Genomic DNA, 13,304 nt, shown 5'->3' on the forward strand with positions numbered 1-13,304 from the left:
GCAACAGTCGGTGTTAGACAATGTGTGTGGCAGCAATGACTCGACTTTGTGGAGAGCACATAGAAAGTGAGGATGGTCAAAAATCGAACTTATAAATTCTAGAATTAAAAAATCAATATAAATAAATATGAATTTATATCCTAGTGTAGACACAGCCTGAGCCTACAACCCTTCCACACCTACAAATCCCAGTGCAAAAGCAGGATTCATCTCATTGGCAGACGATATTGAGAGAAACAGTATGGTCTGCACAAATGAGCAGATGGGTGACAACCAGGAAGATGGGCAACAACCAGGAACTCCATCTCTGATTTGCTATTTGGTCACTTCACCGGTCCTGCCGAGTTTCCTCATCTGCCAATAGGGACACCAGTTCTTACAGGGTAATATGAAGCTTAATTAGTTGATGCTTATACAATGCAGTTGTATAATGTCAATACAAACTATTATTTAAGGACTAACCTCTCCTTCTACCCCAGATAAACAATTGGAGAAAGTTCCCGTCAGTGCAAGTCTTGTATCGTCCATCCCAGTCTCTCCATTTAAAAAAACTCTCTTCATGTCACATAAGCCATTTTGCTACAGAGCTCTGAGTGCTGATGTGTTCCAGATGAAATTTGGGGAAGTGCTAGACAGTCCCTTTTATGATGCACAGTTTCTTTTGGGCACTCATAGTTTTCTGCGGCACTCATTAATTCTATTTTCCAATTATCCTCAGTCATTTTGATAAACATGTGGGGCAGGTCAGGTGCCTCCTCCTAACCTAGCTCAAATTTAACTGAAAAAGGATAAGAGTGTCTTGTTTAAAGAATGAACCCTCAAAACTTGCACTGCATGCATTAAGGCACTGTCACTGCAAGGGGATGAGCACCCTCAAATCCTATTTTCACCAGGCACAGAGAGGGCTCAGCATGCCACTGTTCCAGATTCAGTTCATCACATTAAAATTGCCTCCTGTTCTTCACAAGGATATCATTTTCCAAGAGTCCTGACAATGGCATATAAGCCAGGGAGCTGGCCTGACATTCATTTTGTCAAGAACTGGCCAGGATAAAATATATTAGATTACACTCATCTTTACAGCCTATGTATTCGGGCACAAGTAAGTATAGTTAGAAGGCAGCACTTAAGTCAGGGTTACCATTAACCCCAAATTAATACTCTCCATTATTTGTTGAGTCATTGTACAATACACAAAAAGCTGCTACCTTACAAATGTGTTTAACAGCTAAAGACTCAAGCACTAGAAAGTGACAAAGCAGAACAGAGCCAGGGCTTGCCAGAAATACAGAATCTGAAGAAGGGTCTTGTGGTTGGAGAGCTTGATTCTATTCTCAGCTTTCCTACAGATTTCTGCTAGGCATATGAAACTTCCCTGAACTTCATTTTCCCTTTTTGCAGGATGCATTGATAATATTTATTGGATTTATAGGGAATTTCAAGGGTCAGTTCATTAATATTTGTAACACACTTTGGCAACGTCTACGCTAGACAGAGAAGTCAACAGCCGATACACAATTTTAGCTACTCCAATTGCATAACTAAAATTGCTTTATCCACAGTCAAATTCCATGTCCGGCCACACAGCGGGAGGTCGACAGGAGCATTTATCCCTTCAACGTTCCTTATTACTTGCCTCTTGCAAGGAGTACGGGGTCAACATTGACTCCTGGGAGTGTCATTTTGCGCTTGTACGAAATGAAATCCCAAAAGATCGACCCTGAGAAGGTCGATCTGCTGCTGTAGTGTGGCTCTAGCCTTTGTTTTCACACATAGTATCTCATCTAAATATAAACAAATACAATTGGCTCCTATTGAGCACGCCATGTTATGCTGCACTCCAGATACGTGCGGCTTTTCTTTTGACAGTTAGACATAATACAATGAGCTTATTATTTATTCCTGATAAAACAGACAATGGGGTCCAGTCTGGGTTCTTTGAATTACACACAACCACAGAAAAGAAAAAGAAAAGAAAAAAAATCCATTTCCCTTTTTCTGTCAACCCTGCTATTCTGGCTGCAATATTTTGGATGGCATTAGAAGAAACCTGATATGCCCATACAATAACTGGCCTGGCACAGAAACATCTTATTTCTGTAATTAGTATAGGTTCACCTATTAAAACGGCTCATTCCATATACCCAAGCGTGACCAGGATTCCCAGGGGAGCCAACAGAGATTACTGCAAAGAATGGGGCAGGCAATCGCACTAAAGCAGTGGTTATTCAAATATCTAGATTGAGCAAGCCAGCACAAACCAGCTTCTGTAATATCTTAATTGGTTATCCAGCAAATAACAATCCATTTCCGTTAACACACCCCAGCATTAGGGCTTCACCGAGATACCCAAGACAAATATGATGAGGATCACTTGTTCATGAAAAAAAAAAAAAAAAAGTTCTACCAATTCCAAAGGATCAGACACTGCTTATCAGACACTTACCTCCCAGGCTAAGGAGTGTTTCAGATCTTATCCAACAACTCGCTTACAGCCAATTCTCCTTAACTAAGGTAAAATTTATTTTAAAAGAAAAGGCTAAGAGTATTGGTTAAAAGACCCTTATGGTTTAGGCTTCCCTTGCACAACACCTTAAGCAGATCTAAGAGAAAACTGACTGGGATAAAAGGGCCAGGCTTCTCTTCTGCCCCTTCAGGTAAACAATAGGCAATTATGGAGACTTCCAAATAGACCTATCTCCCAGCACCAGCCCTAATTAGCTATAGGCACTAACATAAGGCTTTCTACCATTTACAGATGATTTTCTATACTCTGCAGAGAGAGATGAATACAGCCTAGATTACATTGTTAATCTCCAGCAATCTACATACAAACACACAAAACCATAAGCATTATCTACCAGGATGTCCTGAAAAATTTAATTTGAGGCATTTATCCTGCAGATGCTTAACCCTGTCTGTGTCACATTTGGTAGAAGGTTTGTTACAATTAATACAACAATGGCAACAACTATGATTTTGGCAGCTATCTTATTTAATATTTGCTTTACCATTTCAACAATAAAATCTAGGCTTATCCAGGATTCTTGAACATCAATTCACAACTAGCTAAAAGATGCTAAATAAGATGGTGGCCCATAATCTGACAATTTTTATTTTAAACCGGGGTCATATTTAATTAAATTAGTAGTAATTTAGCCACTACTTTACATACGTATTGAAGCTTAGATGACCTTGCACTAGCAAGTCTCCTTGCACTGACTATGAACAACCAGAGCTAAAGGGCATTAGGCCTGATTGTTAGGTATGGTCAGCCTGTCATAAGTAAGAACAGCCATACTGGGTCAGACCAAAGGACCATCTACTCTAGTATCTTGTCTTCCGACAGTGAACAATGCTAGGTGCCCCAGAGGGAGTGAACAGAACAGGTAATCACCAAAGTGATCCTGCTTCTGTCATCCATTTCCAGCCTCTGACAAATAGAGGCTAGGGGCACCATCCCTACCCATCCTAGCTAATAGCCAGTGATGGACCTAACATCCATGAATTTATCTCATTCTTTTTTGAACCCTGTTAAAGTCCCGGTCTTCACAAGATTCTCTGGTAAGGAGTCCCCCAGGCCTACCACGCGCTGCATGAAGAAAAAGCTTCCTTTTGTTTGTTCTTAATCTGCTACCCATTAATTTGGTGACTCCTACTCTTATGTTATGGGACCAAGTAAATAACTTTTCATTATTCACTTTTTCCACACCAAGTGGAAATCCAAGTAGCTTGGTAAAGATGGATGTATGCAGATGCTACAGTAGCTTGGGAATCTTTCACATTAAGTGACTTTTCAGCTAGCTGCTTAGGAGAGCTTTCCTGCACACCATCTTAGAACTCAGAACTCGGCCCCTTGCCTTCCTTAAGAACTTCCTTTTATTTGTTGGTTTGTAATTTGAACTTCATGATAATTTAAATCAAACTTAAAGTAAAAGTACTTATGAACTCTGGCTTAAAAAGTTTAGTTCTAGATTTGGTGAACATAGTAATTTACAATGAGAGTCTTTCTTGCCCATATCCATTTAATCAAAACCTGAACTGATCTTTGTTCTACAGATCTCTGCACAGACAAGGGTATTGGAAGAGGAGGAAGGAAGAGGAAACATGAAGGGTTATGCTGGCTGTATTATTTATTAAATAACAAATAATTTTCTATGGGATATGTTTCCAGCCAGGCCAGAAAAATGGAGCACTAAAAATATTGCAGGAATCTGCTCTTCTGAGGGTCTACCACACTGCAAATCTGAGTGGTTTCCATTGTTTGGAAAAGTGGTTTTCTTAACCAAACCCAACCTTTTGAGTCTCATTCCTCATAACTTCTGATTGCTGCTATGTGATGAGATTTTTGCAAAAAATGAGATACCGCAGTCAAGCAGTGCATGTAGTACCAGACTGAGAATCAGACTAAGGGCTTGTCTACACTGTGTTCACACAGTCAACTAGGATAATTCAAGATAAGAGGGGTTTTCCCTTGAAATAGTTATTCCAGATCTGTGAAGGACTTTTGCTGATCTCCCCACACACACACATTCAAGGTTGAAAGGGAATGTGTGTGAACAAAGCACAGCTATTGTGTGAACACTGCCTTTGGCAATGCTCTGTCTGTGTGTATACACTTTTCCAACATTACTTCTTTAGACATTAGAACGTCAAAATAAGTAAAGTCGGAAAAAACCTTCAGTGTAGACATAGCCTAAGTTGTAATACTTGCTTGTACACGTGTAGCCTTAGAGAGTCACTTTACCCCTTTTAGTATGTCTATGAACAGGTGCTGCCATTAGCCCTGGCTTGAAGGGGTTTTCATTATATCAGTGGTTCTTAATCTGGGGTGCACAAAACCCCTGGGGATGCTTGATGCTCTTTCTGGGGGTATGAGACATGCCAGATTTTTTTAGAAGGTAAATCATCAAAAACACAAATTAAGCACAGGCACGTAAGTACAACTACTTGGTTTCATCGAACCTATGTATGAATTCAGTTAGCTGCTGCTAGTGCATCAGCTACAGTTTAGTTCCACAGCAAAACTCCGCAACATCTCTAGGTAGTACTTGCGTATTTTTGCATGCCTACGGTACTATTATTTGTGGTGAGTAATAACAAAACTATTTACATATACTTAATATGCATTTTAAAGCATACAGCCCCCCATCTCCATTTTTTTATTTTTGATAAGGGGTGCGAGAACTTATTTTGAGAACCAAAGGGGTGCAGGCTGCAGTAAATGTTAACCAGCGAATGCATTATATATAGACCTTACAGTTGTGTTCCCTGGCTCTCAACATGTCCACTATGCACATTGTTCCAGCCCTCCTGTGTCTACAATGCATTTTGGAATGAATGGCAGTAAATTTCAGTTCAGAACCTAGATGCAGAACCCAAGCTCCAGGCCAAGCCACAATGTCAAAGCCTCAGTGATGCAGCCATTTCTAAAGATCTAGCACAAGCCCTGCTAGCAGGCTGGCAGGCTTGCTTGTGCTTTCCTGAAATGCTGTACCAACGTAACGATTGCATCTCAGCTTTCCCAAATTACCAGATGGTTTTAAGCCATAGAGTTAAATCCAAGGGCAAACTTGTCCAAAGAGGGTTGGGTTTGTACTCATCTGGATGGAAATGTTTACCTCAGAACGCTTCAAACATGAAAAGCACTAAGTGCTAAAGAAACAAACCAGCCATCATGTAGCACTTTAAAGACTAACAAAATTAGTTTGTTGCAGGGGTCATAATTTTGTTAGTCTTTAAAGTGCTACAGGAGGGCTGGTTTGTTTTGCTAGAATACAGACAAACACAGCTACCTCTCTGTTATTATGTGGTAAAAGTTAATTTTTTTAAAGAAAAAAACCCCATATTGAAAGGATACAGGTGAGGATCCAGAAGGCTAACCCTATCCCTACTCTGAGGTCTCTCCCTTCATGTAACTGCACACATTTCATAACAGTGGCAGCAAAGAACACTAAAATTGCCGATTCTTATTTTTTATTAGTAGGAATATAACACTTTTATAAAACATTACATTTACAGCATCTCCTATCTAATTCTTTCACACTTTTCTGAGGGCCAGTATTTATGAATACAAAAGCTGCCACAGTTCTGTAAGCTTGTCTGATAGAGACCTAGATGCTGATAACAAACTATATAGTTTAAATGCTGACAAAAATAAAAAGCACGTTTAAACAGCTAACATCATGTTAACTTCATCCTGCTATCTCTTTATCCAGGAAGATCACATTCTCATTCAAAACTAAACAGACTGATCTTTGTTGCTGTGACACTGCATACAAAGCAGCTGGTTCTTTCACTTCAGACAGAAGGATATAATTTATTTTAATAAATGCACATCTGAATCACAATTTCTTACCAGTTCTGCTAAATGAGGATTATCCATAGCCCCGTGATAAAAATTATATTGGCACAGTTAGAAGCCTACTTACTAGGGTTCCATAATGTCCATCCAGGAGCATCAGAGACTGAAATACAGGCTCTCTGATCAGGAGATTCAGTTCCCTGCAGCATTCAGACAATTGGTCCCATTATGGCCATCAGGCGTCTGAGTTAAAGGGTGGCCTTGCAAAAACACAAACAGCTTGTCAGCACAAGCCACAGAGGCGGGACTGCAGTACCAGACGACAATGCGAGCCAATGATTAGCCTCTTTAGATTCTGTTTGTTTAAGATATTGTGTTTCATTCTTAAGAAGGGGGACTCAGAGAGCTGACTAGGAAGAAGCCAGTGAGCGATATACTATTGCCAATTAAGCAGAAAAAGGCTTAAAGCAAGAGGGGAGGGGGAATCAATAAGTCATTTCAGGGGGGGGGGAAATTTGCTTCATTTACGTATAATCGTTTTTAGAAACCTCACAGGCATGGTCCTGCTTTCAGATCAATAAAAGAATACCAGGAGCACAGCTGTGACCTATGTTCACTGAAGAAAAAAATCTCTTTGCCCAAACTCTTACAGATGTTTCCAAACAAATTTGACACAATCCAGTGATCTTCCTCCCGTCACCCCCTCCCCTTTCCAGCACACTCTCCTTCTTTCACCTGACTCTGAGGCTTCTCACTTGCCGCCTAGTACCTCACTCTGCCCTCTTGCATATTCCCCTAACCTCCTCCCATTCTAATCTCCTTCCTCTTCCTGGTGCTGAATCCCAGCCCCTTTTGCTCCTTTTATCACGTTCCCACACTGGTCCCATCAAATCTCTAATGACCTCTTTTCTTCCTGCCTAAATCTCAAGTGCTATGCTCCATCCTCACCCCAAACCAGAGGAACATTCCTTCTTAAAAACCGAGCACTCTGTTGGCCCTTTCTTGCTTCTCTCTTACCTTTCTGATTAATTGAGCTTTTAATGTGTCCTCAGCGGGTGTGCTACTCTTTATGGTTGTGCCACAGGCTGTGATCTTTGTTACTCTCCTATTCTCTGTGTAGGTGATACACAACTTCTCATGCAACTCTTTTGTCAATGACTTATAGATATGCCCTTCTTCTCCTCTCTTTTGTCCTTCCATCCAATCACATATTTTAGACTAGTTGGCTCTCTTCTCTCAGCTGTCTTGTGAATTGTAATCAATTTATCCCTGTATAATCTCCTGATCCTTCCTTCAAACTCCTCGTTCATGGCCAGATTAGGTAAGCCACTTCCCTACTCACACCACAAAGCAGGGTCCCCTGTGACTACACCCTCATGGTCCTCTGCCAGAGCATAACCCTCCACGACAGTCCAAAGACGGCCTTCTCCCCCAAGTCCCGCAGCAGGCCCTCCTGAGTCTCGGGAATAATAAGAATAGTTTTAAGGAGTCCCCCTTCCCACCTGGAGATTTAGGGATTGCAGCAAGGTCTCCAGCATTTACTCCAGTCACCAGGGTGTATCTGCTCAGGTGGGGAAGCAAAGTCCCCCAAAGAAAGGTGGATACTAATATTAACACCTCATTAAGAAAGATGGGGCTGTTCACATGTCTCAGAGCTATTGTTTCAGGCTGTCTGCAGACTCAATACATATCACTGCATCAAGCAAGTCAAGTTTCCCTTCAGTATCAGGAGGGACAGAATCTTTCATTTTAAATGAATATTGGGATTCAGGTACAATCACATGATGCCGGCAGCTGGGTCTAAAGCATGGGTGTATAGGATCTGCTGCTCTCCCCGCTTCAATCTTTATTGAAGGAACAGAGTTAAAAACAGTAGAGGCGTTCAAGTACCTTGGCAGTGTGATAGCCAATGATGGCTCCCTTGACAAAGAAATCAATGCCAGAACCTGCCAGGCCATCTGGGCACTAAGATGTCTGAGAGTACGAGTGTTGAATCAGCACAATATCTGACAGTCCACTAAACTGAAAGTGTACAAGGCTGTAGTCTTGACCAGTCCCCTGTATGGCTGTGTAACCTGGACCTTGTACAGAAAACACAAAACTGCTGGAGTGCTTTCACACACAGCCAGAGGTCAATACTGCACATTCGATGACAGGACAGAGTTATGAACCTGGAAGTCCTGGACAGAGCAGGAACCATGAGCATTGAAGCCATGATTCTGAAAGCCCAGCTTCGCTGGACAGAGCACATCATATGAATAGAGGAGTCAAGAATCCCGAAGCAACTCCTCCACAGTGAGCTCTCAGGGCAAAAGGAATCAAGGCAGGCCTTGCAAGAGATATAAAGACTGCATGAAGGCCGATATTGCTCATGCTGGTTTAAAACCAGATCAGCTAGAGCAGCATGCAAAAGACCGAACAGGCTGGCATGCTCTCATACGACATGCGTATGACAACTTTGAAGAGCAGAGAAGCATACGCCTCATTGATGCTCGTGAGAAGAAGAAAGCGACAGCAGCAGCCGCACCAACAGAGCCAGGACATTTCCTTTGCCCCCACTGTGAACACCCATGCCATTCAAAGCTTGGACTCCTCAGCCACATGTGAGTCCACAACCGATGAGCCTGTGTGCCAGGCCTGGGGGTGGCCCCTCCTGGTGCTGGGGGCAGGGCCTATGGTGGGGGTACTCTGGGTTCCTGCCAGGGGAGGGCACATATAGGTTGTGGAGACAGATGGGGAGGGGAGAACAGGGCCTAGCTTCCTGGGCAGCAGGGTCACCAGATGCCCATGCCTCTAACTGCTATTGAATTTCCCTTATCCTCTTTACCCCACCAAAATTTTGGTCTTGACTGCACGCTTGTCTCCTCCACCCACAAACTTTTTTATTTTACCCTGCCCGTTGTGAATGCAATGGAAGAAAACTGGAAGACACTCATCCCGGTCAAGTCCCTTTGCATGAGCCACTTCTGCCCCAACGCCTGCAAGAAGAAGGTGTCATACCTAATTTGGGATGGAGTAGGGGCAGCAGAGGGAGGTGTTGCAGGAAGTGTTTATATATGTGGACAATTATATTTATTGGATTATGTCCTTCTCATGGACACAGCATACATTGCTTAGTCTCTTCTACTCTTAGATCTTAGGAGTAGTAGGAACTGGCAACAAACATCCCTGATGGATTTGAACAGTTTGGGGCAGAACTGAGACTAGCTGCAAACAGACGGTTTGTCTGTTTGTACAAAAAAGGGTAGCTATCCCATCTTTGATTCCCATGGCAATTTCTTTAAGATGCTAATGCAGTGTAGCCAGAATAAAGAATCAAAGGAAAATGCAAGAATGGGCTGATTGAGTGGGCTATGGTGAAAAGGCTTGTTTCTCAGAAAAATTCATACTCAGTAGAATTCCTTTGACACCAATGGAATTATGCCAAGGATGAATTTGGCTCTTTGTCCTTAGGGCCTTGTCTACTGAAGGAAACTTGTTACTTACTGCTACCAACAAAAACAAAGAAGCAGTAAAGTAGCACTTGAAAGACGAGCAAAATAATTTATTTGGTGAGCTTTCGTGGGACAGACCCACTTCTTCAGACCATAGCCAGACCAGAACAGACTCAATATTTAAGGCACAGAGAACCAAAAACAGTAAGCAAGGTTGACAAATCAGAAACAAAATTATCAAGGTGAGCAAATCAGAGAGTAGAGGGGCGGGGGAGGGGCGTTAGTCAAGAATTAGATTAAGCCAAGTATGCAAAATAGCCCCTATAATGATACAAAAATTCTCATCCCAGTTCAAACCATGTCTTAATGTGCCGAATTTGAATATAAAAGAGAGAGTTCAGCAGCCTCTCTTTCCAAAGTAGTGTGAAAATCACAGAATCACGGGCACATTCTCATGTTCCTCAACTAACATCATATGTGCCATCATGTGCCAACAATGCCCAGATGCTTTGTATGTTGGACAGACTTCAAACTCTCTTAGACAAAGAGCTAATGGGCACAAAACAGACATAAAAACACTCCTGATCCACAAACCGGTCAGCTGACATTATAACAGAGTGGGCCAATTCTGTTAATGACTTAAGAGTTTGCGTCTTACTGAATAGGAATTTTCACACTACTTTGGAAAGAGGGGCTGCTGAACTCTCTTTTATATTCAAATTTGACACATTGGCTACGTCTACACGAGCCCCAAACTTCGAAATGGCCAAGCAAATGGCCATTTCGAAGTTTACTAATGAAGCGCTGAAATGCATATTCAGTGCTTTATTAACATGCGGGAGGCCGCGGCACTTTGAAATTGACGCGCCTCGCCGCCACACGTCTCGTCCCGACGGGGCTCCTTTTCGAAAGGACCCCGCCTACTTCAAAGTCCCCTGATTCCCATGAGCTGAGGGGAATAAGGGGACTTCGAAATTGACGTGCCTCACTGCCGCACATCTCGTCCCGACAAGGGCTCCTTTTCGAAAGGACCCCGCCTACTTCGAAGTGCTGCTGCCGCCCACATGCTAATGAAGCGCTGAATATGCATTTCAGCGCTTCATTAGTAAACTTCGAAATGGCCATTTGTGTGGCCATTTCGAAGTTTGGGGCTCGTGTAGACACGGCCATTAACATGTGGTTTGAACTGGGCTGTGAATTTTCTGGGTCATTATAGGGGCTCTTTTGCATACTTGGCTTAATCTAATTCTTGACTAACGCCCCTCCCCCGCCCCTCTACTCTCTGATTTGCTCACCTTGATTTTTTTTTTCTGATTTGTCAACCCCGATTACTATTTTTGGTTCTCTATGCCTTAAGTATTGAGTCTGTTCTGGTCTGGCTATGGTCTGAAGAAGTGGGTTTGTCCCACGAAAGCTCACCTAATAAATTATTTTGTTAGTCTTTAAAGTGCTACTTGACTGCTTTTTTGTTTTGATAGTCTATAGACTAGCACGGCTATCTCTCTGTTGCTTCCAACAAGCGTAAACTCATTTGTAACCTGGGTGTTGGTGTTTTTATTGACAAATTCTCTGCTGAGTCCCCTAGGACAGTGTTTCTTAAGCTTTGTGAGACCGCAGAACACCAAAAACAATACTATTTTTTTTATGCTGAACACCTATGAAAATTCTTAAAAAAAATTGTTGTCAGACCAAAAAAAAATTCAACAACAACATATACAGCAAAACAAAATGAAGTAATTTAATCAGGGACCATAGCAATGAAGAAGTAACATCGTATCTGGTTTTAACAACAGACAATATCTACCATCAGTGTATTGTTACAAACGCTCACGGCACACCTGTGGGTTATTCATGGAACACCAGCTTTCCACAGAACACAGTTTAAGAAACACTGCCCTAGCAGATATCACTCTTTGATCACAAAGCTACTGACCCCATGGCCACAAACACTAGTGCATGCTTCTAAAGTTGAACATTAATTTTTGTTTAAATGTGGGGTTTTTTCACTCTAAATTGGCTTTTGATTAAATGGACATTTTGAAAAAGAACTGTACTCAAAATTTCTAAAAATTCTCAATAAAAAAGAAAATATTTTGGTTTAGTGGAAATGAAATTTAAAAAAATATTTGGTTTAAAAGAAAAAAAAAAAAAAAATCACAAAATCCTCACGCCAGTCCCTGTCTTTTTTCTGGCCTTCGAGTTTAATCAAATTTCAAGTTTCACTTGTGTTCCCTACCCCTTCCCCTATCTCAGGCCATGCAGCTTCTCTCTACTCGCTACTTATTTTTCCGCTCTGGAACCAGAGTCTGTCTTTCCTGTTTTCAGGCCTCAGTCCAGCCTGCTTCTCACTGTTCTCCAGTGCCCTTCTCTTTTAAGGCTTCAGCCCCCATTTTGGTATCATTTTGCTCTGTATTCCTTGTATACCTCAGCACCTGGATGGTTTAAATCTCACCTGTTTCCCCATCAATAGCTGTCATGAATATAATCCTGTCCTTTTCTTTCCAGATTGCCCATGCTGAACAAATTTGTAATTTTTAACATTTTATTGGCACACTTTCAATTGTAAAGTGGGTCACAAGTTACTTCCAGATAACGCAGAAGCTCAGACAACTAAAAAACTCAGGGGGAAAAAAGTTAAACTCCACAAGTAAAGTGATCTGTTTATCTTATAGCAGAAAAGAAAGGTATATGGCAGAAACTGCCATTGGGACTGGAGTACATGACCAGGAGAGGCTGAGGGGTTTGGGCTTGTTTAGTCTTCAGAAGAGAAGAGTGAGGGGGAATTTCAAAGCAGTCTTTGACTACATGAAGGGAGGTTCCAGTCAGGATGGAGAGAGGCTGTTCTCAATAGTGACAGATGACAGAACAAGGAGCAATGGTCTCAAGTTGTGGTGCGGGACATCTGGGTTGGATATGAGGAAAAATTATTTTACGTGGAGGATGGTGAAGCACTGGAACGGGTTAGTTAGGGAGGTGGCAAGAGCTCTGTCCCTAAAGGCAGGGGGTTGGATGTGGTGACCTCCTGGGGTCCCTTCTAACCCCATGCTTCTATGACTCTATGAACTGAAAGGTAGATCACATGCAGATTCAGTGTACTGAAATATGGGGTCACTATCAAAGGAAAATTGGTCTGAATCCCAGCGCAGACGTGTATTTCGAACATTGAACTTTTGGAACATTTCCTAATTCAAGAGAGAACGGTCTGTTATGAAAATATGTAACCCCCTTATGGTACCTGCCAAAGTACAGCATGTGCCAGGTCAGACTAGAGGTGTGTCTGGATCTCCTGAAGCCTCACATGAAAAAGGAAAATGCTGCCCCATTCTCTTTCATTTAACAATTTAACTTTTGCCACAACCTCCTCTTTAAGTATCTAAGCATGGATGTATTATATCTCTTCACATCTGTCCTTCATTCTGTAGCACACAGATTTTAACTTGGGGAACTGAAGACTTTTAAACTGCATTTGAGTCTGTAAGGAGTCAACAGGAAGGATTCTTCTCCTCAAATTCACTTCCAGAAGAACACGATGCTTTCTCTTATGTTTGGAGAGCTCCCCATAAGAC

At 41.9% G+C, this 13,304-nt stretch overlaps 1 protein-coding gene across 6 annotated transcripts in view; it reads right to left on the minus strand.

The window, feature by feature from the left end:
* Positions 1-13,304, minus strand: part of TRIM2 (tripartite motif containing 2) — a 126,693-nt gene that overhangs the window by 96,426 nt on the left and 16,963 nt on the right. The window contains exon 1 of one of the 6 annotated variants that reach the window (XM_074993158.1): positions 6,432-6,557. The exons of the other annotated variants lie outside the window; for them this stretch is intronic. The gene's annotated coding sequence lies outside the window, so the exon portion shown is untranslated. Of the gene's footprint in view, positions 1-6,431; positions 6,558-13,304 lie in introns of those variants that run through there. 6 annotated transcript variants of the gene reach the window in all.

Source organism: Carettochelys insculpta, chromosome 4, assembly GCF_033958435.1.
Source record: "Carettochelys insculpta isolate YL-2023 chromosome 4, ASM3395843v1, whole genome shotgun sequence".
Lineage (NCBI taxonomy): Eukaryota > Metazoa > Chordata > Testudines > Carettochelyidae > Carettochelys > Carettochelys insculpta.